The sequence below is a fragment of the Somniosus microcephalus genome, chromosome 4 (assembly GCF_052327205.1).
Source record: "Somniosus microcephalus isolate GS21.2 chromosome 4, FLI_Smic_1.0, whole genome shotgun sequence".
Taxonomy (NCBI): Eukaryota; Metazoa; Chordata; class Chondrichthyes; order Squaliformes; family Somniosidae; genus Somniosus; species Somniosus microcephalus.
Window position 1 is genome coordinate 27482514 of NC_140990.1, and position 27567 is coordinate 27510080.

Genomic DNA, 27567 nt, shown 5'->3' on the forward strand with positions numbered 1-27567 from the left:
AAGATCCTCCTCATCTCAGTTCTAAAAGGGCGACCCTTTATTCTGAGACTGTGTCCCCGAGTTCTAGATTTCTCCGCGAGGGGAAACATCCTCTCTGCATCTACCCTGTCGAGCCCCCTCAGTTTCTTATATGTTTCAATACTATCACCTGTCATTCTTCTAAATTCCAATTAGTATAGGCCCAACCTGCTCAATCTTTCTTCATAAGTTAACCCCGTCATCTCTGGAACTAACTGAGTGAATCGTCTCTGAACTGCCTCCAATGTAAGTATATCCTTCCTTAAATAAGGAGACCAAAACTATACGCAGAACTCAAGATGTGATCTCACCAGTACCTTGTACAGTTGTAGCAGGACTTCCCTGATTTTATAATCCAATCCCCTTGCAATAAAGGCCAACATTCCATTTGCCTTTTTGATTATTTGCTGCAGCTGCATGCTAACTTTTTGTGTTTCACACGCAAGGACCCCCAGGTCCCTCTGAACTGCAGCATTTTGTAATCTCTCTCCATCTAAATAATAATTTGCTTTTATATTTTTCCAGCCAAAGTTGGTAACCTCGCACTTTCCCACGTTATACTCCTTCTGCCAAATGTTTGCCCACTCTCTTAGCCTGTCTATATCCCTTTGCCGATTCTTTGAGTTCTCTGCACAACTTGCTTTGCCACCCATCTTTGTATCATCTGCAAACTTAGCTAAATTGCACTCGATCCCTTCATCCATGTCATTACTGTATATTGTAAATAGTAGAGGACCCAGCACCAATACCTTTGGCAACCCACTAGTTACCGTTTGCCAACCGGAAAATGACCCACTTATCCCGACTCTCTGCTAGTTAGCCAATTCTCTATCCATGCTAATATATTGCCCCGACTCTGTGAGCTCTTATCTTATACAGTAACCTTTTATGTGGCACCTTATCGAATGCCTTCTGGAAATCCAAGAACCCCCCATCCATTGGCTCACCTTTGTCCACCCTGCTTGTTACATCCTCAAAACACGACAGCAAATTTGTTAAACATGATTTCCCTTTCATGAAACCATGCTGACTCTGCTTGACTGCATTATGAGTTTCCAAATGCCCTGCTACTGCTTCCTTAATGAAGGATTCCAGCATTTTCCCAATGACAGATGCTCGGCTAACTGGTCTATAGTTTCCTGCTTTCAGTCTCCCTCCTTTCTTAAATAAGTTGTTACATTTGCGGTTTTCCAATCCGCTGGGACCTCTCCAGAGTCCAGGGAATTTTGGTATATTGCAACCAATGCATTTACTATCTCTGCAGCCACTTCTTTTAAGACCCTGGGATGCAGGCCATCTGGTCATGGGGACTTGTCATCTTTTAGCCCCATTATTTTACCAAGTACTTTTATCCTTAGTGATAGCGATTGTCTTTAGTTCCCCTTCCCTGTCGCTCCTTGATTATACATTATTCGGATGTTGTTAATGTCTTCTACCGTGAAGACAGATACAAAATATTTGTTCAGAGTCTCTGCCATTTCCCCGTTCCCCATTATTAATACCCCAGTCTGATCCTCTAAGGGACCAACGTTTACTTTAGCTACCCTCTTCCTTTTTATATACCTGTAGAAACTCTTACTATCTGTTTTAATATTTCTTGCCAATTTACTCTCGGAATTCATCTTCTCTCTCTTTATATTTTTTTAGTCATCCTTTGCTGTTCTTTTTAAATTCCGAATCCTCTGGCCTCCCATCCACCTTGGCAACATTGTATGCCTTCGTTTTCTATTTGATACCATCCTTTACTTCCTTAGTTAGCCACGGATAGTGCACCCTTCTCTGAAAATATTTCTTTCTCACTGGAATATAGTATTGTTGAGAGTTATGAAATATCGCCTTAAATGTCCGCCACTGCATTTCAACTGTCTTACCCTTTAATTTATTTTTCCAGTCCACTTTATCCAGTTCTGCCCTCATGCCATTGTAATCGCCTTTGTTTAAGATCAAGACACTGGTTTGAGATACAACTTTCTCACCCTCCAACTGAATTTGAAATTCAACCATGCTATGGTCACTCTTTCCTGGAGGATCCTTTACTATGAGATCATTTATTAATTCTGTCTCATTACACAGTACCAGATCCAAGAGAGCCTGCTCCCTGGTTGCTTCCATTACATACTGTTCGAGGAAACCATCCCGGGTACACTCTATGAACTCCTCCTCAAGACTACCGTGGCAAATTTGATTTGTCCAATCAATATGGAAATTAAAATCACCCATGTATATTATCGTACCTTTTTTACAGGCCTCCATTGTTTGTTGAATTATACTCTGTCCAACGGTATTGTTACTGTTTGGGGGGCTGTCGACTACGCCCACCAGAGACTTTTTCCCCTTACTATTTTTTATCTCCACCCAAATCGATTCTACATCTTGGTCTTCTAAGCCAATATCACTTCTCACCAGTGCACTGATTCCATTCTTTACCAACAAAGCCAGCCCACCTCCCTTTACTTTCTGTCTATCCTTCCGAATTGTCAAATACCCTGGAATATTCAGTTCCCAGTCCTGGTCACCTTGCAACCAAGTCGCTGTAATGGCGATCAGATCATACCCATTTGTATCTATTTGTGCCGTCAACTCATCTACCTTGCTACAGATGCTGCGTGCATTCAGATATGGAGCTTTTAACTTTGTCTTTTTACCATTTCTCCTTGCTTTGGCCCCATTTTCTGTTGCACTCTTATTTATAAACATTCTGTCTCTTCCTGTCACACTCTGGTTATTAATTTCCTATCTCTATCCTGCTCTATTGTTTTCTCATTTCTCATTGACTTTTTAAATTCCCGCTCAGCAGGACCCTCCGCTCCTCCACCACTATTTAGTGCAAAGCGATCTCCACAGCCCTAGTTATTCGATTCGCCAGGACTCTAGCCCCAGCATGGTTCAAGTGAAGACCGTCCAAACGGAACAGCTCCCTCTTATCCCAGTACTGGTGCCAGTGCCCCACAAATCGAAACCCATTTCTCCCACAGCAGTCTTTGAGCCACTCGTTCATTTCTCTGATCTTATTTACCCTATGCAAATTCGCTCGTGGCTCAGGTAGTAATCCAGAGATTATTACCTTTGTGGTTCTGCTTTTGAATTTAGCCCCTAGCTGCTCATACTCTCTCAGCAGAACCTCTTTCGTTGTCCTACCTATTGTAGTGTATGTGCCTTTAAGAGCCCCATGTGTACTGTAATGCTGGTAATGGCCACACGGGCTATATAAGCCTGTATATTGTGTTGTATCAGTTAGTTCCCCTCCAGACTTTGTTTAGTAAACACCTATGAAACCAACCCCTGTCTTCAGTGTCTCTATCAACACACTATCAACAGTGGCGACGAATTGGAAACGGACTTACCTGCAATTCGGCAGCACCTCAAGGACATCGATTCCTCTGGCGTCCAAAGTTGAAGAAAAATCAAGAAAAAGAAGAAGCTGTGGTTTCACCAGCTAGCCAAGCTGGTGGCAGGTACTGCAATAATCCTTCCTGGGCTTCGGGCTGGGGCTCCAGCGGCTGGCTCTACAGCTAGGCCAAGCAGCGAAAGCGGAGGCAAGCAGTGACAGACGGGGAGGGAGCACTCGGGAGACGGCCGGCGCTGCAAGCAGGTCGGCGTTCAGACCTAGAGAGAGAGTCCGGCGGGAACGAGTCTCCAACTGTAAATAAATAAATATAAAGAACGGAAACCGCGGGAAACAGCGTTGTCATCGGCAGCAGCGGCGTGAAAGCGCAGGAAGCGCCATTTTTTTTCTAGGATGCCTAAGTCTGGCAATATTGTTGCTTTTGATAACAAGATAGAGGATTGGACCACATATGTGGAAAGAGTGGAGGTATATTGCACCGCAAATGCGATAGAAGATGAAAAAAAAGCTTCAGTACTTCTAAATCTAATGGGCGCAAAGACATATAAGCTGTTACGAAACTTAATCACTCCAGCTGAACCGATGGACAAGAATTTTAAGGAGATTGTTGATACCCTACACTGCCAATTCGGGGCAGGACTGGCAGGTTCTCCACAAGACAAATTCGTCTGCGGTCTCCGAAGTGAAGGAACACAAAAAAGGCTATGTTCAGGTTTGTGAGCTCTCTCCATGCTCTGTATCACTGTGTGCCTGTAATCTCCACCATGTTCAGGTTTGTGAACTCTCTCCGTGCTCTGTGTCACTGTGTGTCTGTAATCCCCATCTTTTCAGGTTTGTGAACTCTCTCCGTGCTCTGTATCACTGTGTGACTGTAATCCCCGCCATGTTCAGGTTTGTGAACTCGCTCCGTGCTCTCTATCACCGTGTGTCTGTAATCCCCGCCATGTTCAAGTTTGTGATCTCTCTCCGTGCTCTGTCTCACTGTGTGTCTGTAATCCCCACCATATTCAGGTTTGTGAACTCTCTCCATGCTCTGTAACACTGTGTCGGTAATCCCCACTATGGTCAGGTTTGTGAACTCTCTCCGTGCTCTGTCTCACTGTGTGTCTGTAAGCCCAACCATCTTTAGGTTTTTGTACGGCTCTCTCCGTGCTCTCAATCACTGTGTCTGTAATCCCCACCATGTTCAGGTCAGTGAACTCTCCCCGTGCTCCGTCTCACTGTGTGTCTGCAATCCCAAACAAGGTCAGCTTTGTGAACTCTCTCCGTGCTCTGTCTCACTGTGTGACTGTAATCCGCACCATGTTCAGGTTTTTGTACGGCTCTCTCCGTGCTCTCTATCACTGTGTGTCTGTAATCCCCACCATGTTCAGGTTTTTGAACTCTCTCCGTGCTCTGTATCACAGTGTGTCTGTAATCTCCAGCATGTTCAGGTTTCTGAACTCTCTCCGCGCTCTCTATCATCGTGTGTCTGTAATCCTCATCATGTACAGGTTTGTGAAATCTCTCTGTTCTCTCTATCACCGTGTGTCTGTAATCCCCACCATGTTCAGGTTTGTGAACTCTCTCCGTGCTCTGTATCACTGTGTGTCTGTAATCCCCACCATGGTCAGGTTTGTGATCTCTCTCCATGCTCTGTCTCACTGTGTGTCTGTAACCCCACAAAGGTCAGGTTTGTGAACTCTCTCCGAGCGCTTTATCATTCTGTGTCTGTAATCCCCACCATGTTCAGGTTTGTGAACGATCTCCGTGCTCTGTATCACTGTGAGAATGTAATCCCCACCAAGTTCAGGTTTGTGAACTCACTCCATGCTCTGTAACACTGCATCTGGAATCCCCACCATGTTCAGGTTTGTGAACTCTCTCCGAACTCTCTATCACTGTGTGTCTGTAATCCTCGCCCTGTTCAGGTTTGTGAACACTCTCCGTGCTCTGTATCACTCTGTGTCTGTAATCCCCGCCATGTTCAGGTTTGTGAACTCTCTCCGGGCTCTGTCTCACTGTGTGTCTGTGATCCCCACCATGTTCAGGTTTGTGAACTCTCTCTGTGCTCCCTATCACTGTGTGTCTGTAATCCCCACCATGTTCAGGTTTGTGAACTCTCTCCGTGCTCTGTAACACTGTGTGCCTGTAATTCCCGCCATGTCCATGCTTGTGAACTCTCTCCGTGCTCTCTATCACTGTGTGTCTGTAATCCCCACCATGTTCAGGTTTGTGAACTCTCTCCTTGCTCTGTATCACTCTGCGTCTATAGTCATAACCATGTTAAGGTTTGTGAACTTTCTCCGTGCTCTGTATCACTGTGTGTCTGTAATCCCCACAATGTTCAGTTTTCTGAACTCTCTCCATTCTCTGTACCACTGTGTGTCTGTAATCCCCAGCATGGTCAGGTTTGTGAACTCTCTCTGTGCTCCCTATCACTGTGTGCCTGTAATTCCCGCCACGTCCATGCTTGTGAGCTCTCTCCATGCTCTCTATCACTGTGTGTCTGTAATCCCCACCTTGTTCAGGTTTGTGAACTCGCTCCGCGCTCTGTATCACTGTGTGTCTGTAATCCCCACCATGTTCAGCTTTGTGAACTCTCTCCGTGCTCTGTCTCACTGTGTGTCTGTAATCCCCACCTTGTTCAGCTTTGTGAACTCTCTCCGTGCTCTGTCTCACTGTGTGTCTGTAATCCCCACCTTGTTCAGGTTTGTGAACTCTCTCCGTGCTCTCTATCACTGTGTGTCTGCAATCGCCACTATGTTCAGGTTTGTGAACTCTCTCCGTGCTCTGTATCACAGTGTGTCTGTAATCCCCACCATGGTCAGGTTTGTGATCTCTCTCCATGCTCTGTCTCACTGTGTGTCTGTAATCCCCACAAAGGTCAGGTTTGTGAACTATCTCCGTGCTCTGTATCACTGTGTGTCTGTAATCCCCACCATGGTCAGGTTTGTGATCTCTCTCCATGCTCTGTCTCACTGTGTGTCTGTAATCCCCACAAAGGCCAGGTTTGTGAACTATCTCCGTGCTCTGTATCACTGTGTGTCTGTAATCCCCACCACGTTCAGGTTTGTGAACTCTCTCCGAGCGCTTTATCATTGTCTGTCTGTAATCCCCACCATGTTCAGGTTTGTGAACGATCTCCGTGCTCTGTATCACTGTGAGAATGTAATCCCCACCATGTACAGGTTTTTGAACTCTCTCCATGATTTGTATCACTGTGTGTCTGTACTCACCACCATGTTCAGGTTTGTGAAATCTCGCCGTGCTCTGTATCACAGTGTGTCTGTAATCTCCACCATGTTCAGGTTTCTGAACTCTCTCCGCGCTCTCTATCATCGTGTGTCTGTAATCCTCAACATGTTCAGGTTTGTGAACTCCCTCCATGCTCTGTATCACTGTGTGTCTGTAATCCTCAACATGTTCAGGTTTGTGAACTCTCTCCGTGCTCTCTATCACTGTGTGTCTGTAATACCCACCATGTTCAGACTTGTGAACTCTCTCCGTGCTCTCTATCATTGTGTGTCTGTAATACCCACCATGTTCAGGTTTGTGAACTCTCTCCGTGCTCTGTATCACTGTGTCTGTAATCCCCACCATGTGCAGGTTTGTGAACTCTCTCCGTGCTCTGTCTCACTGTGTGTCAGTAATCCCCACCATGTTCAGGTTTGTGAACTCTCTCTGTGCTCTGTATCACTGTGTGTCAGTAATCCCCACCATGTTCAGGTTTGTGAACTCTCTCCGTGCTCTGTCTCACTGTGTGTCAGTAATCCCCACCATGTTCAGGTTTGTGAACTCTCTCTGTGCTCTGTATCACTGTGTCTGTAATCCCCACCATGTACAGGTTTGTGAACTCTCACCGTGCTCTGTATCACTGTGTGTCTGTAACCCTCAACATGTTCAGATTTGTGCACTCTCTCCGTGCTCTGTATCACTGTGTGTCTGTAATCCCCACCATGTTCAGGTTTGTGAACTCCCTCCATGCTCTGTATCACTGTGTGTCTCTAATCCTCAACGTGTCCAGGTTTGTGAACTCTCTCCGTGCTCTCTATCTCTGTGTGTCTGTAATCCCCGCCATCTTCAGGTTGGTGAACTCTCTCTGTGCTCTGTATCACTGTGTGTCTGTAATCCACACCATGTTCAGGTTTGTGAACTCTCTCCGTGCTCTGTATCACTCTGTCTGTAATCCCCACCATGTTGAGGTTTGTGAACTCTCTCCGTGCTCTCTATCATCGGGTGTCTGTAATCCCCACCATGTTCAGGTTTGTGAACTCTCTCCGTGCTCTGTATCACTGTGTGACTATAATGCCCACCATGTTCAGTTTAGTGAAACCTCTCCGTGCTCTCTATCACTGTGTGTCTGTAATCCCCACCATGTTCAGGTTTGTGAACGCTCTCCGTGCTTTGTCTCACTGTGTGTCTGTAATCCTCACCATGTTCAGGTTTGTGAACTCTCTCCGTGCTCTGTATCACTGTGTGTCTGTAATCCCCACCATGTTCAGGTTTGTGAACGCTCTCCGTGCTTTGTCTCACTGTGTGTCTGTAATCCTCACCATGTTCAGGTTTGTGAACTCTCTCCGTGCTCTGTATCACTGTGTGTCTGTAATCCTCACCATGTTCAGGTTTGTGAACGCTCTCCGTCCTCTCTATCACTGTGTGTCTGTAATCCCCACCATGTTCAGGTTTGTGAACTCTATCCATGCTCTGTATCACTGTGTGTCTGTAATCCCCACGATGTTCAGGTTGGTGAATTCTCTCCGTGCTCTGTATCACTGTGTGTCTGTAATCCCCACCACGTTCAGGTTTGTGAACTCTCTCCCTGCTCTCTGTCACTGTGTGTCTGTAATCCCCACCATGTTCAGGTTTGTGAACTCTCTCCCTGCTCTGTATCACTGTGTGAATGTAATCCCCACCATGTTCAGGTTTGTGAAATCTCCCCGTGCTCTCTATCACCGTGTGTCTGTAATTCCCACTATGTTCAGGTTTGTGAACTCTCTCCGTGCTCTGTATCACTGTGTCTGTAATCCCCACCATGTTGAGGTTTGTGAACTCTCTCCGTGCTCTCTATCATGGTGTGTCTGTAATCCCCACCATGTTCAGGTTTGTGAACTCCCTCCGTGCTCTGTATCACTGTGTGTCTGTAATCCCCACCATGTTCAGGTTTGTGAACTCTCTCCATGCTCTGTATCACTTTGTGTCTGTAATCCCCACCATGTACAGGTTTGTGAACTATCTCCGTGCTCTGTATCATTGTGTGTCTGCAATCATCACCATGTTCAGGTTTGTGAACACTCTCCGTGCTCTGTATCACTGTGTGTCTCTAATCCCCACCATGTTCAGGTTTGTGAACTCTCTCCGTGCTCTCTGTCACTGTGTGTCTGTAATCCCCACCATGTTCAGGCTTGTGAACTCTCTCCGTGCTTTGTATCACTGTGTGTCTGTAATCCCCACCATGTTCAGGTTTGTGCTGCTCTCTGTGCTCTGTATCACTGTGTGAATGTAATCCCCACCATGTTCAAGTTTGTGAAATCTCTCCATGCTCTCTATCTCTGTGTGTCTGTACTCCCCACCTTGTTCAGGTTTCTGAACTCTCTCCGTGCTCTATATCACAGTGTGTCTCTAATCCCCACCATGTTCAGGTTTGTGAACTATCTCCGTGCTCTGTATCACTGTGTGTCTGTAATCCTCAACATGTTCAGATTTGTTCACTCTCTCCGTGCTCTGTATCACTGTGTGTCAGTAATCCCCACCATGATCAGGTTTGTGAACTCTCTCCTTGCTCACTATCACGGTGTGTCTGAAGTCCCCACCATGTTCAGTTTAGTGAAACCTCTCCGTGCTCTCTATCACTTCTCACTGTGTGTCTGTAATCCCCACCATGTTCAGGTTTGTGAACGCTCTCCGTGCTTTGTCTCACTGTGTGTCTGTAATCCTCACCATGTTCAGGTTTGTGAACTCTCTCTGTGCTACCTATCACTGTGTGTCTATAATCCCCACCATGTTCAGATTTGTGAACTCTCTCCGTGCTCTGTAACACTGTGTGTCTGTAATCCCCACCATGTTCAGGTTTGTGAACTCACTCCGTGCTCTGTCTCACTGTGTGTCTGTAATCCCCACCATCTTCAGGTTTGCGAACTCTCTCCGTGCTCTCTGTCACTGTGTGTCTGTAATCCCCACAATGTTCAGTTTTGTGATGCTCTCTGTGCTCTGTATCACTGTGTGAATGTAATCCCCACCATGTTCAGGCTTGTGAAATCTCTCCATGCTCTCTATTACTGTGTGTCTGTAATCCCCACCTTGTTCAGGTTTCTGAACTCTCTCCGTCCTCTATATCACTGTGTGCCTGTAATCCCCGCCATGTTCAGCTTTGTGAAATCTCCCCGTGCTCTCTATCACCGTGTGTCTGTAATTCCCACCATGTTCAGGTTTCTGAACTCTCTCCGTGCTCTGTATCACTGTGTCTGTAATTCCCACAATGTTCAGGTTTGTGAACTCTCTCCGTGCTCTCTATCACTGTGTGTCTGTAATTCCCACAATGTACAGGTTTGTGATCTCTCTCCGTGCTCTGTATCACTGTGTGTCTGTAATCCCCACCATGTTCAGGTTTGTGAACTCCCTCCGTGCTCTGTATCACTGTGTGCCTGTAATCCCCACCATGTTCAGGTTTGTGAACTGCCTCCTTGCTCTGTTTCACTGTGTGTCTGTAATCCTCAACATGTTCAGGTTTGCGAACTCTCTCCGTTCTCTCTATCACTGTGTGTCTGTAATCCCCACCATCTTCAGTTTGGTGAAATCTCTCCGTGCTCTGTGTCACTGTGTGACTGTAATCCTCACCATGTTCAGGTTTGTGAACTCCCTCCTTGCTCTGTATCACTGTGTGTCTGTAATCCCCACCATGTTCAGGTTTGTGAACTCTCTCCTTGCTCTGTATCACTGTGTGTCTGTAATCTCCACCATGTTCAGGTTTGTGAACGCTCTCCGTGCTCTGTCTCACTGTGTGTCTGTAATCCCCACCATGTTAAGGTTTGTGAACGCTCTCCATGCTCTGTATCACTGTGTGTCTGTAATCCTCAACATGTTCAGGTTTGCGAACTCTCTCCGTTCTCTCTATCACTGTGTGTCTGTAATCCCCACCATCTTCAGTTTGGTGAAATCTCTCCGTGCTCTGTGTCACTGTGTGACTGTAATCCCCACCATGTTCAGGTTTGTGAACTATCTCCGTGCTGTGTATCACTGTGTGTCTGCAATCCCCACCATGTCCAGGATTGTGAACTCCCTCCGTGCTCTGTATCACTGTGTGTCTGTAATCCCCACCATGTTCAGGTTTGTGAACTCTCTCCGTGCTCTGTATCACTGTGTGTCTGTAATCCACACCAAGTACAGGTTTGTGAACTCTCTCCGTCCTCTGTATTACTCTCTGTCTGCAATCCCCACCATGTTCAGGTTTGTGAACTCTCTCCGTGCTCTGTATCACTGTGTGTCTGCAATCCTCAACATGTTCAGATTTGTGCACTCTCTCCGTGCTCTGCATCACTGTGTGTCTGCAATCCCCACCATGTCCAGGATTGTGAACTCCCTCCGTGCTCTGTATCACAGTGTGTCTCTAATCCTCAACATGTTCAGGTTTGTGAACTCTCTCCGTGCTCTCTATCTCTGTGTGTCTCTAATCCCCACCATGTTGAGGTTTGTGAACTCTCTCCGTGCTCTGTATCACTGTGTGTCTGTAATCCCCACCATGTTCAGGTTTGTGAACTCTCTCCTTGCTCACTATCACGGTGTGTCTGAAGTCCCCACCATGATCAGATTTGTGAACTCTCTCCGTGCTCTGTATCACTGTGTGACTATAATCCCCACCATGTTCAGTTTAGTGAAACCTCTCCGTGCTCTCTATCACTGTGTGTCTGTAATCCCCACCATGTTCAGGTTTGTGAACTCTCTCCGTGGCCTGTATCACAATATGTCTGTAATCCTCAACATGTTCAGGTTTGTGAACTCTCTCCGTGCTCTCTATCACTGTGTGTCTGTAATCCCCACCATCTTCAGGTTGGTGAACTCTCTCCATGCTCTGTATCACTGTGTGTCTGTAATCCCCACCACGTTCAGGTTTGTGAACTCTCTCCCTGCTCTCTGTCACTGTGTGTCTGTAATCCCCACCATGTTCAGGCTTGTGAACTCTCTCCGTGCTCTTTATCACTGTGTGTCTGTAATCTCCACCTTGTTCAGGTTTGTGATGCTCTCTGTGCTCTGTATCACTGTGTGAATGTAATCCCCACCATGTTCAGGTTTGTGAAATCTCTCCATGCTCTCTATTACTGTGTGTCTGTACTCCCCACCTTGTTCAGGTTTCTGAACTCTCTCCGTGCTCGATATCACAGTGTGTCTCTGATCACCACCATGTTCAGGTTTGTGAACTCTCTCCGTGATCTGTATCACTGTGTGTCTGTAATCCCCGCCATGTACAGGTTTGTGAACTCTCTCCGTGCTCTGTATCACTGTCTGTCTGTAATCCCCACCATGTTCAGGTTTGTGAACTCTCTCCGTGCTCTGTATCACTGTGTGTCTGCAATCCTCAACATGTTCAGATTTGTGCACTCTCTCCGTGCTCTGTATCGCTGTGTGTCTGTAATCCCCACCATGTCCAGGGTTGTGAACTCCCTCCGTGCTCTGTATCACTGTGTGTCTGTAATCCTCAACATGTTCAGGTTTGTGAACTCTCTCCGTGCTCTCTATCACTGTGTGTCTGTAATCCCCGCCATCTTCAGGTTGGTGAACTCTCTCCGTGCTTTGTATCACTGTGTGTCTGTAATCCTCAACATGTTCAGGTTTGTGAACTCTCTCCGTGCTCTCTAATTCTGTGTCTGTAATCCCCACCATGTACCTGTTTGTGAGCTCTCTCCGTGCTCTATATCACTGTGTGGCTGTAATCCCCACCATGTTCAGGTTTGTGAACCCTCTACGTGCACTCTATCACTGTGTGTCCGTAATCCCCACCATGTTCAGGTTTGTCAACTCTCTCCGTGCTATTTATCACAGTGTGCCTGTAATCCCCACCATGTTCAGGTTTCTGAAATCTCTCCGTGCTCTGTATCACTGTGTGTCTGTAATCCGCAACATGTTCAGGTTTGTGAACTCTCTCCGTGGCGGCGAGGTACAAAAAGCGGCAGCGGGGCCAGGAGAGGCCTCAGAGCAGCGGCGGCAGGCAGCGAGAGGCGGGACCTGTGGGAGACTCGGCGGCGGCGAGGCACAATAAGCGGCAGCGGGGCCAGGAGAGGCCTCAGAGCAGCGGCGGCAGGCAGCGAGAGGCGGGACCTGTGGGAGACTCGGCGGCGGCGAGGTACAAAAAGCGGCAGCGGGGCCAGGAGAGGCCTCAGAGCAGCGGCGGCAGGCAGCGAGAGGCGGGACCTGTGGGAGACTCGGCGGCGGCGAGGGACAAAAAGCGGCAGCGGGGCCAGGAGAGGCCTCAGAGCAGCGGCGGCAGGCAGCGAGAGGCGGGACCTGTGGGAGACTCGGCGGCGGCGAGGTACAAAAAGCGGCAGCGGGGCCAGGAGAGGCCTCAGAGCAGCGGCGGCAGGCAGCGAGAGGCGGGACCTGTGGGAGACTCGGCGGCGGCGAGGGACAAAAAGCGGCAGCGGGGCCAGGAGAGGCCTCAGAGCAGCGGCGGCAGGCAGCGAGAGGCGGGACCTGTGGGAGACTCGGCGGCGGCGAGGTACAAAAAGCGGCAGCGGGGCCAGGAGAGGACTACCAAACTCCAGTCTGCGCTCGGTAGTTGCCGAGAGGTAAAACGTAATCGGGGTGTGACGTCACCAGGGAGCAGGTAAGTGATTGGTTGGTGAGTGTTTCTCTCTTTTCATTACAAGCTTGAATTCTGTGGTGTTAAATTTCTAGGGGCTCTGTTGTGGTGAGGACAGTTGGTAAATTATGCGCCCTAGAGTATACCTGTAACTGGGGTATTGAATAAATTTTTAGATTAATTAAAGGAGTAAGTCATGGCAGGAGAGCTCAGACCCGTGTTCTGCTCCTCCTGCTCTATGTGGGAAATCAGGGACGCTGCCAGTGTCCCTGGCGACCATGTGTGCGGGAAATGCATCCAGCTGCAGCTACTTGTAGACCGCATTGTGGCGCTCGAGCTGCGGGTGGATGAATTTTGGAGCATACGCGATGCTGAGAGGCTCGTGGATAGCACATTCAGCGAGTTGTTCACGCCTCAGGGTAGGGCAGCACAGGGGGTGACCATCAGGCGGAGCAACAAAGGCAGGCAGGTAGTGCAGGGAACCCCTGCGGACATCCCCCTTTCAAACAAGTATACCGCTTTGGATACTGTTGAGGGGGATGACTCACCAGGGGAAGGCAGCAGCAGCCAACTTCCTGGCACTGGCGGTGCTCCTGCTGCCCAGGAAGGGGGGAAAAAGAGTGGGAGAGCAATAGTGGTAGGGGATTCTATAGTAAGGGGAACAGATAGGCGTTTCTGTGGCCGTAGACATGAATCCAGGATGGTTTGTTGCCTCCCTGGTGCCAGGGTCAAGGATGTCACTGAGCGGCTGCAGGGCATTCTGGAGGGGGAGGGTGAACAGCCAGTGGTCGTGGTCCACATTGGTACCAACGACATAGGTAAAAAGAGGGATGAGGTCCTGAAGCAAGAATTTAGGGAGCTAGGTGAAGGATTAAGGAGCAGGACCTCAAGGGTTGTAATCTCTGGATTACTCCCGGTGCCACGTGCTAGTAAGTATAGGAATAGGAAGCTAGAACAGATGGATGCGTGGCTAAAGGGATGGTGCAGGGGGGAGGGCTTTAGTTTCCTGGATCACTGGGTCTGCTTCTGGGAAAGGTGGGACTTGTACAAGTCGGACGGTTTACACCTGAACCAGAGGGGAACCAATATCCTTGCGGGGAGGTTTGCTAACACTGCTGGGGGGGGTTTAAACTAACTTGGCAGGGGGATGGGGTACAGAGTGGAGCTATAGTAGGGGGTGATTTACAGCCAAATACAGAGGGAAAAACAAGTCAGCTGGGAAGGCAAAGCAAATATGTGAAGGCAAAAGAGAATATGGCAGGGCTGGAAGGCATTTATTTTAATGCAAGGAGTCTTGCAAATAAGGTGGATGAACTGAAGTTGTTGTTGAACACATGGGAGTACGATATTGTTGCTATCACGGAGACATGGTTGAGGGAGGGTCAGGACTGGCAGCTCAATATTCCGGGGTATAGAATCTTCAGGCGAGACAGAGGGGGGCGTAAAAGGGGAGGGGGTGTTGCAATATTAATTAAGGAGTCAATTACTGCTGTAAGGAGGGATGATATATTAGCGGGTTCCTCTAATGAGGCCATATGGGTAGAACTTAAAAACAAAAAGGGGGCAAGCACTTTGCTGGGAGTGTACTATAGGCCCCCAAGCAGTCAGGGGGAGATAGAGGAACAGATATGTAGGCAAATCTCAGAAAAGTGCGAAAATAATAGGGTAATAATAGTGGGGGATTTCAACTTCCCCAATATAAATTGGGATAGTCAGAGTGTGAAAGGCTTAGAGGGTGCAGAATTCTTAAAGTGCATCCAGGAGAGCTTTTTGAGCCAACATGGAGAAAGTCCTACAAGAGAGGGGGCGGTACTGGACCTAATTCTGGGGAATGTAGCCGGGCAAGTGGTGGAAGTGTCAGTAGGAGAGCATTTTGGCGACAGTGACCACAATTCGGTGAGATTTAAGGTGGTCATGGAAAAAGACAAAGACAGCCCGGAAATAAGGGTTCTAAATTGGGGGAAGGCCGACTTTAATATGATAAGGCAGGATCTGGCCAAATTGGACTGGGAGCAGCTACTTATAGGAAAATACGCATCAAAACAGTGGGAGACTTTCAGAAGGGAAATAGAGAGAGTACAACGCCAACATGTTCCTGTAAAGGTCAAGGGTGGGACCAACAAGCAAAGGGAACCTTGGATGACAAGGGATATACAAAAATGCATTAGAAATAAAAGGGGGGCTTTTGGCAGTTACAAAAGACTAAAGACGGAAGAAGCCCTAGAGGAGTATAAAAAATGCAGGGGCATACTTAAAAAAGAAATTAGGAGGGCGAGGAGGGGCCATGAAATAACACTGGCGAGCAAAATAAAGGAAAATCCTAAGATGTTTTATAAGTATATTAAGGGCAAGAGGATAACCAGGGAAAGGGTAGGGCCCATTAGGGACCAAAGTGGCAATCTGTGTGTAGAGCCAGATGATGTAGGCGGGGTTTTAAATGAATTTTTTGCATCTGTGTTCAATATGGAGAAAGACGATGCAGACATAGAAATCTGGCAAGGGGGCTGTGACATACTTGAACATATTAGCATCGAGAGGGAGGAGGTGCTAGCGGTTTTAGCAGGCCAAAAAGTGGATAAATCCCCAGGCCCGGACGAGATGTATCCCAGGCTGCTGTGGGAGGCAAAGGAGGAGATTGCAGGGGCTCTGACACAAATTTTCAGAACCTCTCTGGCCACAGGGGGCGTACCAGAGGACTGGAGAACAGCTAACGTAGTACCATTATTCAAGAAGGGTAGCAGAGATAAACCAGGGAATTACAGGCCAGTGAGCCTAACATCTGTGGTAGGGAAATTATTGGAAAAAATTCTGAGGGACAAAATTAGTCTCCACTTGGAGAGGCAAGGATTAATCGGGGATAGTCAGCATGGCTTTGTCAAGGGTAAATCATGTCTGACAAATCTGATTGAATTTTTCGAGGGGATGACTAGGGGGGTGGATGAGGGAAATGCTGTGGATGTGGTTTACATGGACTTCAGTAAAGCTTTTGACAAAGTCCCGCATAGGAGACTGGTCAAGAAGGTAAGAGCCCATGGGATCCAGGGTGCCTTGGCGCGTTGGATCCTAAACTGGCTGAGTGGCAGGAGGCAGAGGGTGATGGTCGAAGGTTGCTTTTGTGACTGGAAGCCTGTGTCCAGTGGGGTACCTCAGGGATCGGTGCTGGGTCCCTTGTTGTTTGTGATCTACATAAATGATTTGGATGAGAATGTAAAAGGTATGATCAATAAGTTCGCAGCTGACACGAAAATTGGTGGGGTGGTAAATTGTGAGCAGGAAAGCCTCAGGCTACAGGATGATATAAACGGGTTGGTCAGATGGGCGGAAAAGTGGCAAATGGAATTTAACCCTGAAAAGTGCGAGGTGATGCATTTTGGACGGACAAATAAGGCAAGGGAATACACAATGAGTGGTAGGACCCTAGGAAGTACAGAGGGTCAGAGGGACCTTGGTGTACATGTACATAGATCCCTGAAGGCAGCGGAACAGGTAGATAAGGTGGTTAAAAAGGCATATGGGATACTTGCCTTCATTAGCCGAGGCATAGAATATAAGAGCAGGGAGGTTATGATGGAGCTGTACAAAACGCTGGTGAGGCCACAGCTGGAGTACTGTGTGCAGTTCTGGTCGCCTCACTATAGGAAGGATGTGATTGCTTTGGAGAGGGTGCAGAGAAGATTCACCAGGATGTTACCTGGGATGGAGCGCCTCAGCTATGAAGAGAGGCTGGACAGGCTGGGGTTGTTTTCCTTGGAGCAAAGAAGGCTGAGGGGGGACCTGATTGAGGTGTACAAAATGATGAGGGGCATAGATAGGGTAGATAAAGAGGAACTTTTCCCCTTAGTAGGGGGGTCAATAACAAGGGGGCATAGATTCAGGGTAAGGGGCAGGAGATTTAGAGGCGATTTGAGGAGGAACTTTTTCACCCAGAGGGTGGTTGGAATGTGGAACTCAATGCCTGAAAGGGTGGTAGAGGCAGGAACCCTCACAACATTCAAGAAGCATTTGGATGAGCACTTGAAATGCCATTGCATACAAGGCTATGGACCAAATGCTGGAAAATGGGATTAGACTGGACAGGGATGGATGGGCGGCACAGACACGATGGGCCGAAGGGACTCTTTCTGTGCTGTAAAACTCTATGACTCTATGACTCTATGACTCTGTCACTGACTGCCAGTAATCCCCACCATGTTCAGGTTTGTGAACTCGCTCCGTGCTCTGCATCACTGTGTGGCTGTAAGCCCCACCATGTTCATGTTTGTAAACTCTCTCCGTGCTCTCTATCACTGTGTGTCTGTAATCCCCACCATGTTCAGGTTTGTAAACTCTCTCCGTGCTCTGTATCACTGTGTGTCTGTAATCCCCACCACGTTCAGTTATGTGAACTCTCTCCGTGCGCTGTATCATTGTGTGTCTGTAATCACCACCATGTTCAGGTTTGTGAACTCTCTCCATGCTCTCTATCATCGAGTGTCTGTAATCCCCACAATGTTCAGGTTTGTGAACTCCCTCCGTGCTCTGTATCACTGTGTGTCTGTAATCCCCACCATGTTCAGGTTTGTGAATGCTCTCCGTGCTCTCTATAACTGTGTGTCTGTAATCCCCACCATGTTCAGGTTTGTGAACTCTCTCCGTGCTCTCTATAACTGTGTGTCTGTAATCCCCACCATGTTCAGGTTTGTGAACTCTCTCCGTGCTCTGTCTCACTATGTGTCTGTAATCCCCACCATGTTCAGGTTTGTAAACTCTCTCCATGCCCTGTATCACAATGTGTCTGTAATCCCCACCATGTACAGGTTTGTGAACTCTCTCCGTGCTCTGTATCACTGTCTGTCTGTAATCCCCACCATGTTCAGGTTTGTGAACCATCTCCGTGCTGTGTATCACTGTGTGTCTGCAATCCTCAACATGTTCAGATTTGTGCACTCTCTCCGTGCTCTGTGTCACTGTGTGTCTGTAATCCTCAACATGTTCAGATTTGTGCACTCTCTCCGTGCTCTGTGTCACTGTGTGTCTGTAATCCTCAACGTGTCCAGGTTTGTGAACTCTCTCCGTGCTCTCTATCTCTGTGTGTCTGTAATCCCCGCCATCTTCAGGTTGGTGAACTCTGTCCGTGCTCTGTATCACTGTGTCTGCAATCCTCAACATGTTCAGATTTGTGCACTCTCTCCGTGCTCTGTGTCACTGTGTGTCTGTAATCCTCAACGTGTCCAGGTTTGTGAACTCTCTCCGTGCTCTCTATCTCTGTGTGTCTGTAATCCCCGCCATCTTCAGGTTGGTGAACTCTGTCCGTGCTCTGTATCACTGTGTCTGTAATCCTCAACATGTTCAGGTTTGTGAACTCTCTCCGTGCTCTCTATCTCTGTGTGTCTGTAATCCCCGCCATCTTCAGGTTGGTGAACTCTCTCCGTGCTCTTTTTCACTGTGTGTCTGTAATCCCCACCATGTTCAGGTTTGTGAAATCTCTCCATGCTCACTATTACTGTGTATCTGTACTCCCACCATGTTCAGGTTTGTGAACTCTCTCCGTGCTCTCTAATTCGGTGTCTGTAATCCCCTCCATGGCCTGTTTGTGAGCTCTCTCCGTGCTCTATTTCACTGTGTGTCTGTAATCCCCACCTTGTTCAGGTTTCTGAACTCTCTCCGTGCTCTGTATCACTGTGTGTCTGTAATCCTCAAAATGTTCATGTCTGTGAACTCTCTCCGTGCTCTGTATCACTGTGTGTCTGTAATCCCCACCATGTTCAGGTTTGTGAACTCCCTCCGTGCTCTGTTTCACTGTGTGTCTGTAATCCTCAAAATGTTCATGTCTGTGAACTCTCTCCGTGCCCTGTTTCACTGTGTGTCTGTAATCCCCACCAACTTCAGGTTTGTGAACACTCTCCGTGCTCTGCCTCACTGTCTGTCTGTAATCGCCACCATGTTCAGGTTTGTGAACTCTCTCCGTGCTCTCTATCACTGTGTGTCTGTAATCCCCACCATGTTCAGGTTTGTGAACGCTCTCCGTGCTCTGTCTCACTGTGTGTCTGTAATCCCCACCATGTTCAACTTTGCGAACTCTCTCCGTGCTCTGTATCACTGTGTGTCTGTAATCCTCAACATGTTCAGGTTTGTGAACTCTCTCGGTGCTCTGTATCAATGTGTGTCTGTAATCCCCACCATGTTCAGGTTTGTGAACTCTCTCCGTGCTCACAATTACTGTGTGTCTGTTATTCCCAACATGTTCAGGTTTGTGAACTCTCTCCGTGCTCTCTATCACTGTGTGTCTGTAATCCCCACCATGTTCAGGTTTGTGAACTCTCTCCGTGCTCTGTATCAATGTGTGTCTGTAATCCCCACCATGTTCAGGTTTAGTGAACTCTCTCCGTGCTCACAATTACTGTGTGTCTGTTATTCCCAACATGTTCAGGTTTGTGAACTCTCTCCATGCCCTGTATCACTGTGTGTCTGTAATCTCCACCATGTTCTGGTTTGTGAACTCTCACCGTGCCCTGTATCACTGTGTGACTTTAATCCCCACCATGTTCAGGTTTGTGAACTCACTCCGTGCTCTCTATCACTGTGTGTCTGTAATCCCCACCATGTTCAGGTTTGCGAACTCTCACCGTGCTCTGTATCACTGTGTGTCTGTAATCCTCAACATGTTCAGGTTTGTGAACTCTCTCGGTGCTCTGTATCAATGTGTGTCTGTAATCCCCACCATGTTCAGGTTTGTGAACTCTCTCCGTGCTCTCTATCACTGTGTGTCTGTAATCCCCACCATGTTCAGGTTTGTGAACTCTCTCCGTGCTCTGTATCAATGTGTGTCTGTAATCCCCACCATGTTCAGGTTTAGTGAACTCTCTCCGTGCTCACAATTACTGTGTGTCTGTTATTCCCAACATGTTCAGGTTTGTGAACTCTCTCCATGCCCTGTATAACTGTGTGTCTGTAATCTCCACCATGTTCAGGTTTGTGAACTCTCACCGTGCCCTGTATCACTGTGTGACTTTAATCCCCACCATGTTCAGGTTTGTGAACTCACTCCGTGCTCTCTATCACTGTGTGTCTGTAATCCCCACCATGTTCAGGTTTGTGAACGCTCTTCGCGTTCTGTCTCACTGTGTGTCTGTAATCCTCACCATGTTCAAGTTTATGAACTCACTCCGTGCTCTGTATCACTGTGTGTCTGTAATCCCCACCATGTTCAGGTTTGTGAACTCACTCCGTGCTCTGTATCACTGTGTGTCTGTAATCCCCACCATGTCCAGGTTTGTGAAGTCTCTCCATGCTCTGTGTCACTGTGTGTCTGTAATCCCCACCATGTTCAGGTTTTTGTACGGCTCTCCCCATGCTCTGTATCACTATGCTGTGCACGGACTAAGTGCACAGTAATACACAGCGGAGTCACTCAGTTGCAGTTTCGTGATGTTTAACCGGCTGATTTTCTTGGCAGGATCGACAGAAGCAGAATTCGGCCCCCGGCAGCGTTTTCTTTATTCCCCTCTCCTGAAGTGTGTCTCTGAAGCAGGTATTTCGGTGCCTGCCCTGGGGAGTGACGGTCCCAGTGTACTGTGTCCTGACAGAACCCTGAATATTCTCAGGTTAAAGTAACGGTGTCACCGTCAGCAGAGGTTTGTAGAGACGGACCCTGAGACACCGGAGAACTGGAATCTGCGGGATTAAAATGGGATATTGTTATTTATTTGGCTGTTGTTTACCCGGGAACACTTGTCAATCACAGGAATAGTTCTGCCAATCGCGCTTATGCGATTCTTCATTTGAAGCCTGTTCCAACTTTATTCACTGTCATTGGCGAAGGTACCGGAAGGGTTGGGGAGGGGCACTGAGGAGAAATGTATTTACACTGCGAGTTGTTATGATCTCGAGTGCACTGCCTGAAAGGGTGGTGGGAGCAGATTCAATAATAACTTTCAACAGGAAATTGGATCAATACTGGAAAATGAACATTTATCAGGGCTATAGGGAAAGAGCGGGACGAGTGAGGCTAATTGAATAGATCCTTCAAAGAGCCGCACAGGCAAGGTGGGCCGAATGACCTCCTTCTCTGCTGTATGAATCTCTGATTTCTATTGAATTTCTGTTTTTATTTTTCTTGGTGAAAGACAAACCCTAAAAAATAATAGTCCATTCTCCTCCTCACGGAGACAACCCGGCTGTGTTACGTCACTGCGCACAGCAAGATCCAACAGAAAGCAGTGACATTTATCAGCATCGATTGAGCAAAACTGACACTGAAAATCTGTTGGTCAAAGGTCAATCTTTTACTGCAGTTTAACAGTTCACGGGAGCTGTCTGACTCGCTCTATTTGTCTCTTTCCTTCCATCAGTGGGGCGCCATTTGCTCCACTTCACTTTAATTTGAATTATTTACAGTTAGTTTAATTTTATTTCTACATCTGGGTCCTCACTTTGTGCTGTTTGTGGTTTTTTGCCAGCCTGAGAACTTGTCCCAAAGTCTCTCAGTTGTCGGTTGAGTTCAGTCTGTGCAGTTTCCGCAGTGGTTTTACTGTTACTCACTGGGAACTGGCTCTTCCGGCTCTCTGACAACTTCAATTCCTTCAGCCCATTGGTTGATTCTCTCCCGTGTGCTCCGGGCGGAGTTTTCTCTAAGTTCTACATTATACAGAATCTGCAGAACAGGAACAGGCCATTCGGCCCAACTGGTCTGTGCCGGTGTTAATACTCCACACCAGCCTCCTCCCACTCTAATTACCTCTTCCCACCCTGACCCCTGTGTCCCTTGATTCCTTTCTCCCTCCTGTATTTTTCAAGCCTCCTCTTAAATGCATCAACGCTATTTGCTCCAACTGCTCCGTGTGGCAGCGGGTTCCACATTCTGAGCCTCTCTTTGTGAATAAATTATTCCCAATGCCTTTATTTGTTCTGTTAATGACTATCTTATATTTGTGGCCCCTTTTTCTGGACTCACCCACAATGGAAACAGGTTCCCCACGTGCACCTTATTGAACCCCTTCATTATTTAATCACCTCCATCAGGTCTCCTCGTTTTCTTCTCTTTTCCAGAGAAAATATTCCCCACTTGTTCAATCTTTCCAGAAATGTGTGGATTGCTGTTGATGTCTTTTCTCAGGAGTGTGAGAAATCCAAAGCTGAGAAAAAGACCCGAGTCCAATCTCAGCCCGTCCCTCCAGTATATCTCACTGCCCCGGTGTCGGATTGTGCTTTGAACGGCCCAGAGACCGGTGTCGCCACACACCCCCGCCCGGCCGGTGAACTCCGATATTTCACTCCCTTTCGGTGAATGGTTTCTTGCTGGTTCTAAATGGACTTCCCTCCGGTCTGTACTTGTTCCCTCGGGTGTTCCTGTTCTCCTTTATAGGAACATTAGAGACTCGCCCTCACGCGCTCACTGCCCAGTGTTGTTTCAGTTAACAGTAACCAGGGATACAGATAAACTACTGCAATCCGATCTCTCAAACATGGACATTAAATATTGCAGAGAATTACCCAGAATGTAGAGCACAGAAACAGGCCATTGGGCCCAATCGGTCCGTGCCGGTGTTACTGCTCCACACGAGCCTCCTCCCATCGCTACTCCATCTCACCCCATCAACATATCCTTCTATTCCTTTCTCCTTCACCCACTTATCCAGATTCCCCTTAAATGTATCGATGTTATTCGGCACAACTGCTCCTTGCGGCAGCGAGTTTCACATTCTGACCACTCGCTGGGTAAAGAGCTTCCTCTGGAATTCCCTATTGGATTGATTAGAAAATATATAACAATTTAAATAATATAGAAAACTCTCTGTAGTTCGGAACTTTTACATTTCGACTTAGACGAGAGACATTGAGGCAAATGATTGCTTATATAAAAGCAACTGGAATAAATGTCAGATACAATACAAATAATTTCAGTCACTGAGTGTCCAATAATGAAATGCCATCTAGACCTACAGGCGGATCTCTTATATCTGAAGCCCCACCCAGTTTTTCTGACGCTGCAGGTATCGGACGGGCCGCTGCAGTTATCAGACGGGCCGCTGCAGGAATCAGACAGGCCGCTCTATTGTTGGGATCATGCTCCCGGTACCTGATTCACACTGCCCGGCTTGGACTGCAATCTCCTACCCAGGAGGGAGCTCTGTGAACCTCTGCCCTGCTCACAGGGAAGGAGAGAGGTCCCTCAGTCACAGTTAAAACGGAGAATGGAGGCCGGAGTTTCGACAATCTGCGGTTATTTAAATCAACTGGGAATCAGAGTGAGAGAGATTCCGGGATGCTCATGGGATCCCCGAGGTCCCCGTTAAAACAATAATGGTCCAGGTGGGATTAAACTCCGCAGACTGCCTGCTCCGTGGGGGCTCACACCTCCTCTCTCAGGACTCACACCCGGACTCGACCCCGGTTTATATTCCGCTTCCCAATCTAAAATTGCAGTGAACCACCCTTATTAGTAAACCGTTCTATTTGATTTTGAAGGGGTTTGAGCTGATACTGATCTTAATAATAAACTGACGGTAAACATTAACAGGGACAGTCTAACAAGGCGGGATTTGGAGTCACTTACCGGCTGTGACAGTCACCACCGTCCCGGATCCATCCACAGTATCATAATAATAATCCACCACAGTGACACCGCTCTCAGTCACCCCGGTACACGAACCACCGACACCCCAATCTACCGGACACACATCACCAGACAGTCGGCGCTGCCCAATTATTCCAGGGATCAATAAACAATATTCCATGTTCCACAGACCCTGTCGGTTCAAACTGTTCTTTGTCAGACTCTGAGCTCTCAGTAAAATGGCCCAGGAACACGGGCCGGAGATGGGCGCTTCATAGAAACGGAGAAAATATCAAAGAAAGAAAACTGAAAGCAGGAAATTACAATGGAATTGAACCAGATTACAGCGATAATAACATCAAATCCAAAATTCAGGTTCCGGACCCGGGGAATTTATATTTTAATTGTACACAGGTATTTGCTCAGGTCTCATCCACTGTGAGGTACCCCGAGTAAACACAGTGTTTCAAGTCAGCATCAAATCCCCCGGTACTCGGTGAGATGGGGGGACATTTGTTACACGGCGGGGACCGCGGTTCCCGGCTCCAGCTGTTAGAACAGGATTCCCTCTGGTGTTCGGGAATTGTTACTGGGATCAGTCATTCCCAATCTTTAGTCATTGACACCAATCCCGAGAAAGACATCACCGCCCGTACACACTCAGCATTTACAAAACTCATGGTGTTAACTGTAGTCATCCAATCTGATTATAAACTGAACTGTGGGGCAGAGGGTGCGAGGCGGAACGGTGGGTTTAACGGCAGATTGACTCCGCTTCTTCACTTGTTTCTGTGACAATCTGCATTGAGAGTTTTTGTATCGCGGGAGGTCGAGGCCCATCACTGTGTGGTTCCAGTACTCAGCTTTACAGTAATAGGTGGCGCTGTCTTCAACTCGCACATCCCTAATTTCCAACGAAAATGTCTTTTCTGCCTTATTAGTCGACACAACAAATCGCTCTCCGCTCGAGATCCGCTCCCGCTCCGTCCCGGTCTGGGTTTGTCTGAAGAAATCACCACTCGTTAAAGGATTACGGTTAATACCACCATAGAAAACGCAGTTGATGGTGAGAGACTGACACTCCTCTCTAGTCACCGCAGGCGGTGTCTGCACCACTGACTGACTGAAAGAGCCTGGAAATTAAACAGAGAGAGTTTAATGGGCCATCAGAGCCGAACCACACAACGGGGCTAAAACCTTGACAGTGTCTGAAATTCGGATGGACCCGGGCAGCTTTATATTAAATCCATACAATGTCGGTTTGGTTGGTCGGTACTCACGGGGTAAACAGACACACAGGGTGAAAACAAGAAGGATTCCCATCCTTCTGCTGCCTGGAGCTGATGGTTTATATGACGGACAGCTGGAGGCTGCAGCCCTGGACTGTTCTGGGAGGCTGTGCCTCAGAGCGGGACTGAAATACTTCAGGGGGTCCAGTTGATTTCCACAGGGCGGTGTCCCGGAGATCACTGATGGGCCGTTCAGTTCCCGGATATCTGGCTGTGTGTTATGTGAATAATCGACAGGTTTAAAGAATAACCTGCAGTTTTCTGGCGCTTCATTGGGTCTCTGAGCTCGATGTGATAGCCCCTCCCACATTGTACAGGGGGGAGCTGTTCTGTCGGCAGTCACTGCCGGCCGCCTTTGCCCCACATTAATAAGCTGGGAGGTCGGCTCATGTGTTTTTATTGGTTGGTGTTTATTGAGGGTGGAATGTGGGCCCAGGACACCGGAGGATCCCCCGCTCCTATTCCAATATTGCCGGGGATTCTTTAACATCTCCCTGAATGGGCTGGGGACCTCGGTTAAACCTCTGATCGAAGGACGGCGCCTCAGACCCTGCAGCACATCCTCAATCCAGCAACTGAGTGTCTGGTTACAATATGAGACAGTCCGGGCTCATTTTCAATATACATGCCGATACACACAATATACATAAATAATAAACTCTCTCTGTAATTTAAACAAATGCTTCATGCACCGCCCCCTTCTGTGGTTTGCTTGTAAGTTTATGTTTCAATTAAGTAATGATTGCTTTCATGGTCTCTAATATTCAGAGTTTCCAAGTGCAGTGACAAAGAATGAAGCGACACTCGGAAGGCGAATCGACATTGGGGGAACTCTGTGCTTGTGGCTTGTTTTAAAGAGGACAATCACTAACTTGTGACATCTGTTCATTGTGTAAAAAGAGTCTCTGACCCAGCAACATACTCTGATCAAATAAACCCAGTATACAGTCCGCGATCAAAGGGTCCGGAAAAACTTACAGGGGAGAGGTGTAAAGGGCTACACAATATTGCACACAGACACCGAAAGGGCATCAAAGAACAAGTGGCGAGTTAAGGGCCACAGACGGCCTGTACGTCACAGAATCATGGCCGACAGTACGTCACATAATCATGGCCGACACAACGTCACATAAAGATGGCCGTGTTGGACAGAGCCTGAAACCTTGACCTCAGCACCCCGGATGGTCTGCCGCAGGTTTCTAATATCCACCAGGTTTATTAACAAATTGGTCATTGGTTCTGCTCTGCCTAATACAACTGCTTATCTCACATTTCAAATACCCTTTGCTTGCCTACCGATTCACAGTTCAGCAGGGAGCTGACCCGAAACGACAACACCTTTTAGCTAGCTTTGTTCAGAACACTGAACTGTGTCATGGGACTTGCAATGATATATGGGGCACCGAAGATGGCCCACCCAGAGCAATGGTTACTTTGAGAACTGGAATTGCTGCTAATATTGAAATTATTGATCTTTCTGTTTGGTCTCACAGTATATTCCATTAACCCCTTGTAGAGAACTCTAATTAACACAAGACGATGATATTGTGGGAGCTATGCTGCAACACTACAATGTCGCAGTTACGGTGTAAGCATCAGTTGATGCAAATACCAATTGATAAAAAATCCTGTTTTTAGAATGGTAAAAGTGTCTTATCTTGTTATCTTGTGTCTTGTGTGGCTCAGTGCTGGCACACGTGCCAATGAGTCAGAAGGTTGTGGGATCAAGTCTCGGCTGACATTCCAGTGCAGTGCTGAGTGGGTGCTGCACTGTCGGAGGTGCGAGCTGTTGGATGAGACGTTTAACCGAGGACTATTCTGCTCTCTCAAGTGGACGTAAAATATCCCATGGCACTATGTTGAAGAAGAGCAGGGGATTATCCCCGGTGTCTAGGCCAATATTTATCGTTCAATCAAGAGCACTAAAACAACGTATCTGGTCATTATTACATTGCTGTTTGTGGGAGCTTGCGAGCCACAACTTTCCAACAAATTACCGCTCATCTGCTTACAGTGCCCGGGAGCAGAACGCGGAAGCGAGTTCAAACCCCCAGGGGGAGGTGTAGGGCGGGTCTTCGTTAACAAGAGCGCAGCACCAGCAGGGCGTGAAAAACTGCCCTTTCAATTTTCACTCATATTAGAAAAGGATGTGGCGCAGAAAAACAAACACAATACAAGCGGCTTCTGTGTGTCTTTCGCCCCTTTAACATCGATCTCCACAGTTAATGGCTTCAGAAATCAGATCTTAGGGTGTGTCTTTCATTCACATTTTAATACTCTTTTCCCCATGTTCCACACCTTTCAACTCACTGGTCCTGCCCACTGGTTAGTATCAGAATTCAATCCTTCGATATGGTGGATGTATTTTTGTGATGATTATTGCCCGATGTACCAACCCAGCCCATTGTGGCAAGTGGATTTCAAATATTCATCTTCAATTCATTCCAACATTTGCACAACTTTTGGAGAAACAGCATTTAACTCAAAGTCCCGAGGTCTAATCCACAAAAGGAATATTGTGACCTGACGCCTTCTGGTGGATATTCTGTGAACTGTTCAGATGTCGGTGGACAGTGAAAGAAACCCCGTGTTTATTCGCTCCCCTGTC

At 47.6% G+C, this 27567-nt stretch overlaps 2 pseudogenes; both read right to left on the minus strand.

The window, feature by feature from the left end:
• The window catches only part of LOC147118453 (uncharacterized), a 113417-nt pseudogene that overhangs the window by 15057 nt on the left and 70793 nt on the right, over window positions 1-27567 (minus strand).
• Window positions 20480-25277, minus strand: LOC147118454 (uncharacterized; annotated as a pseudogene).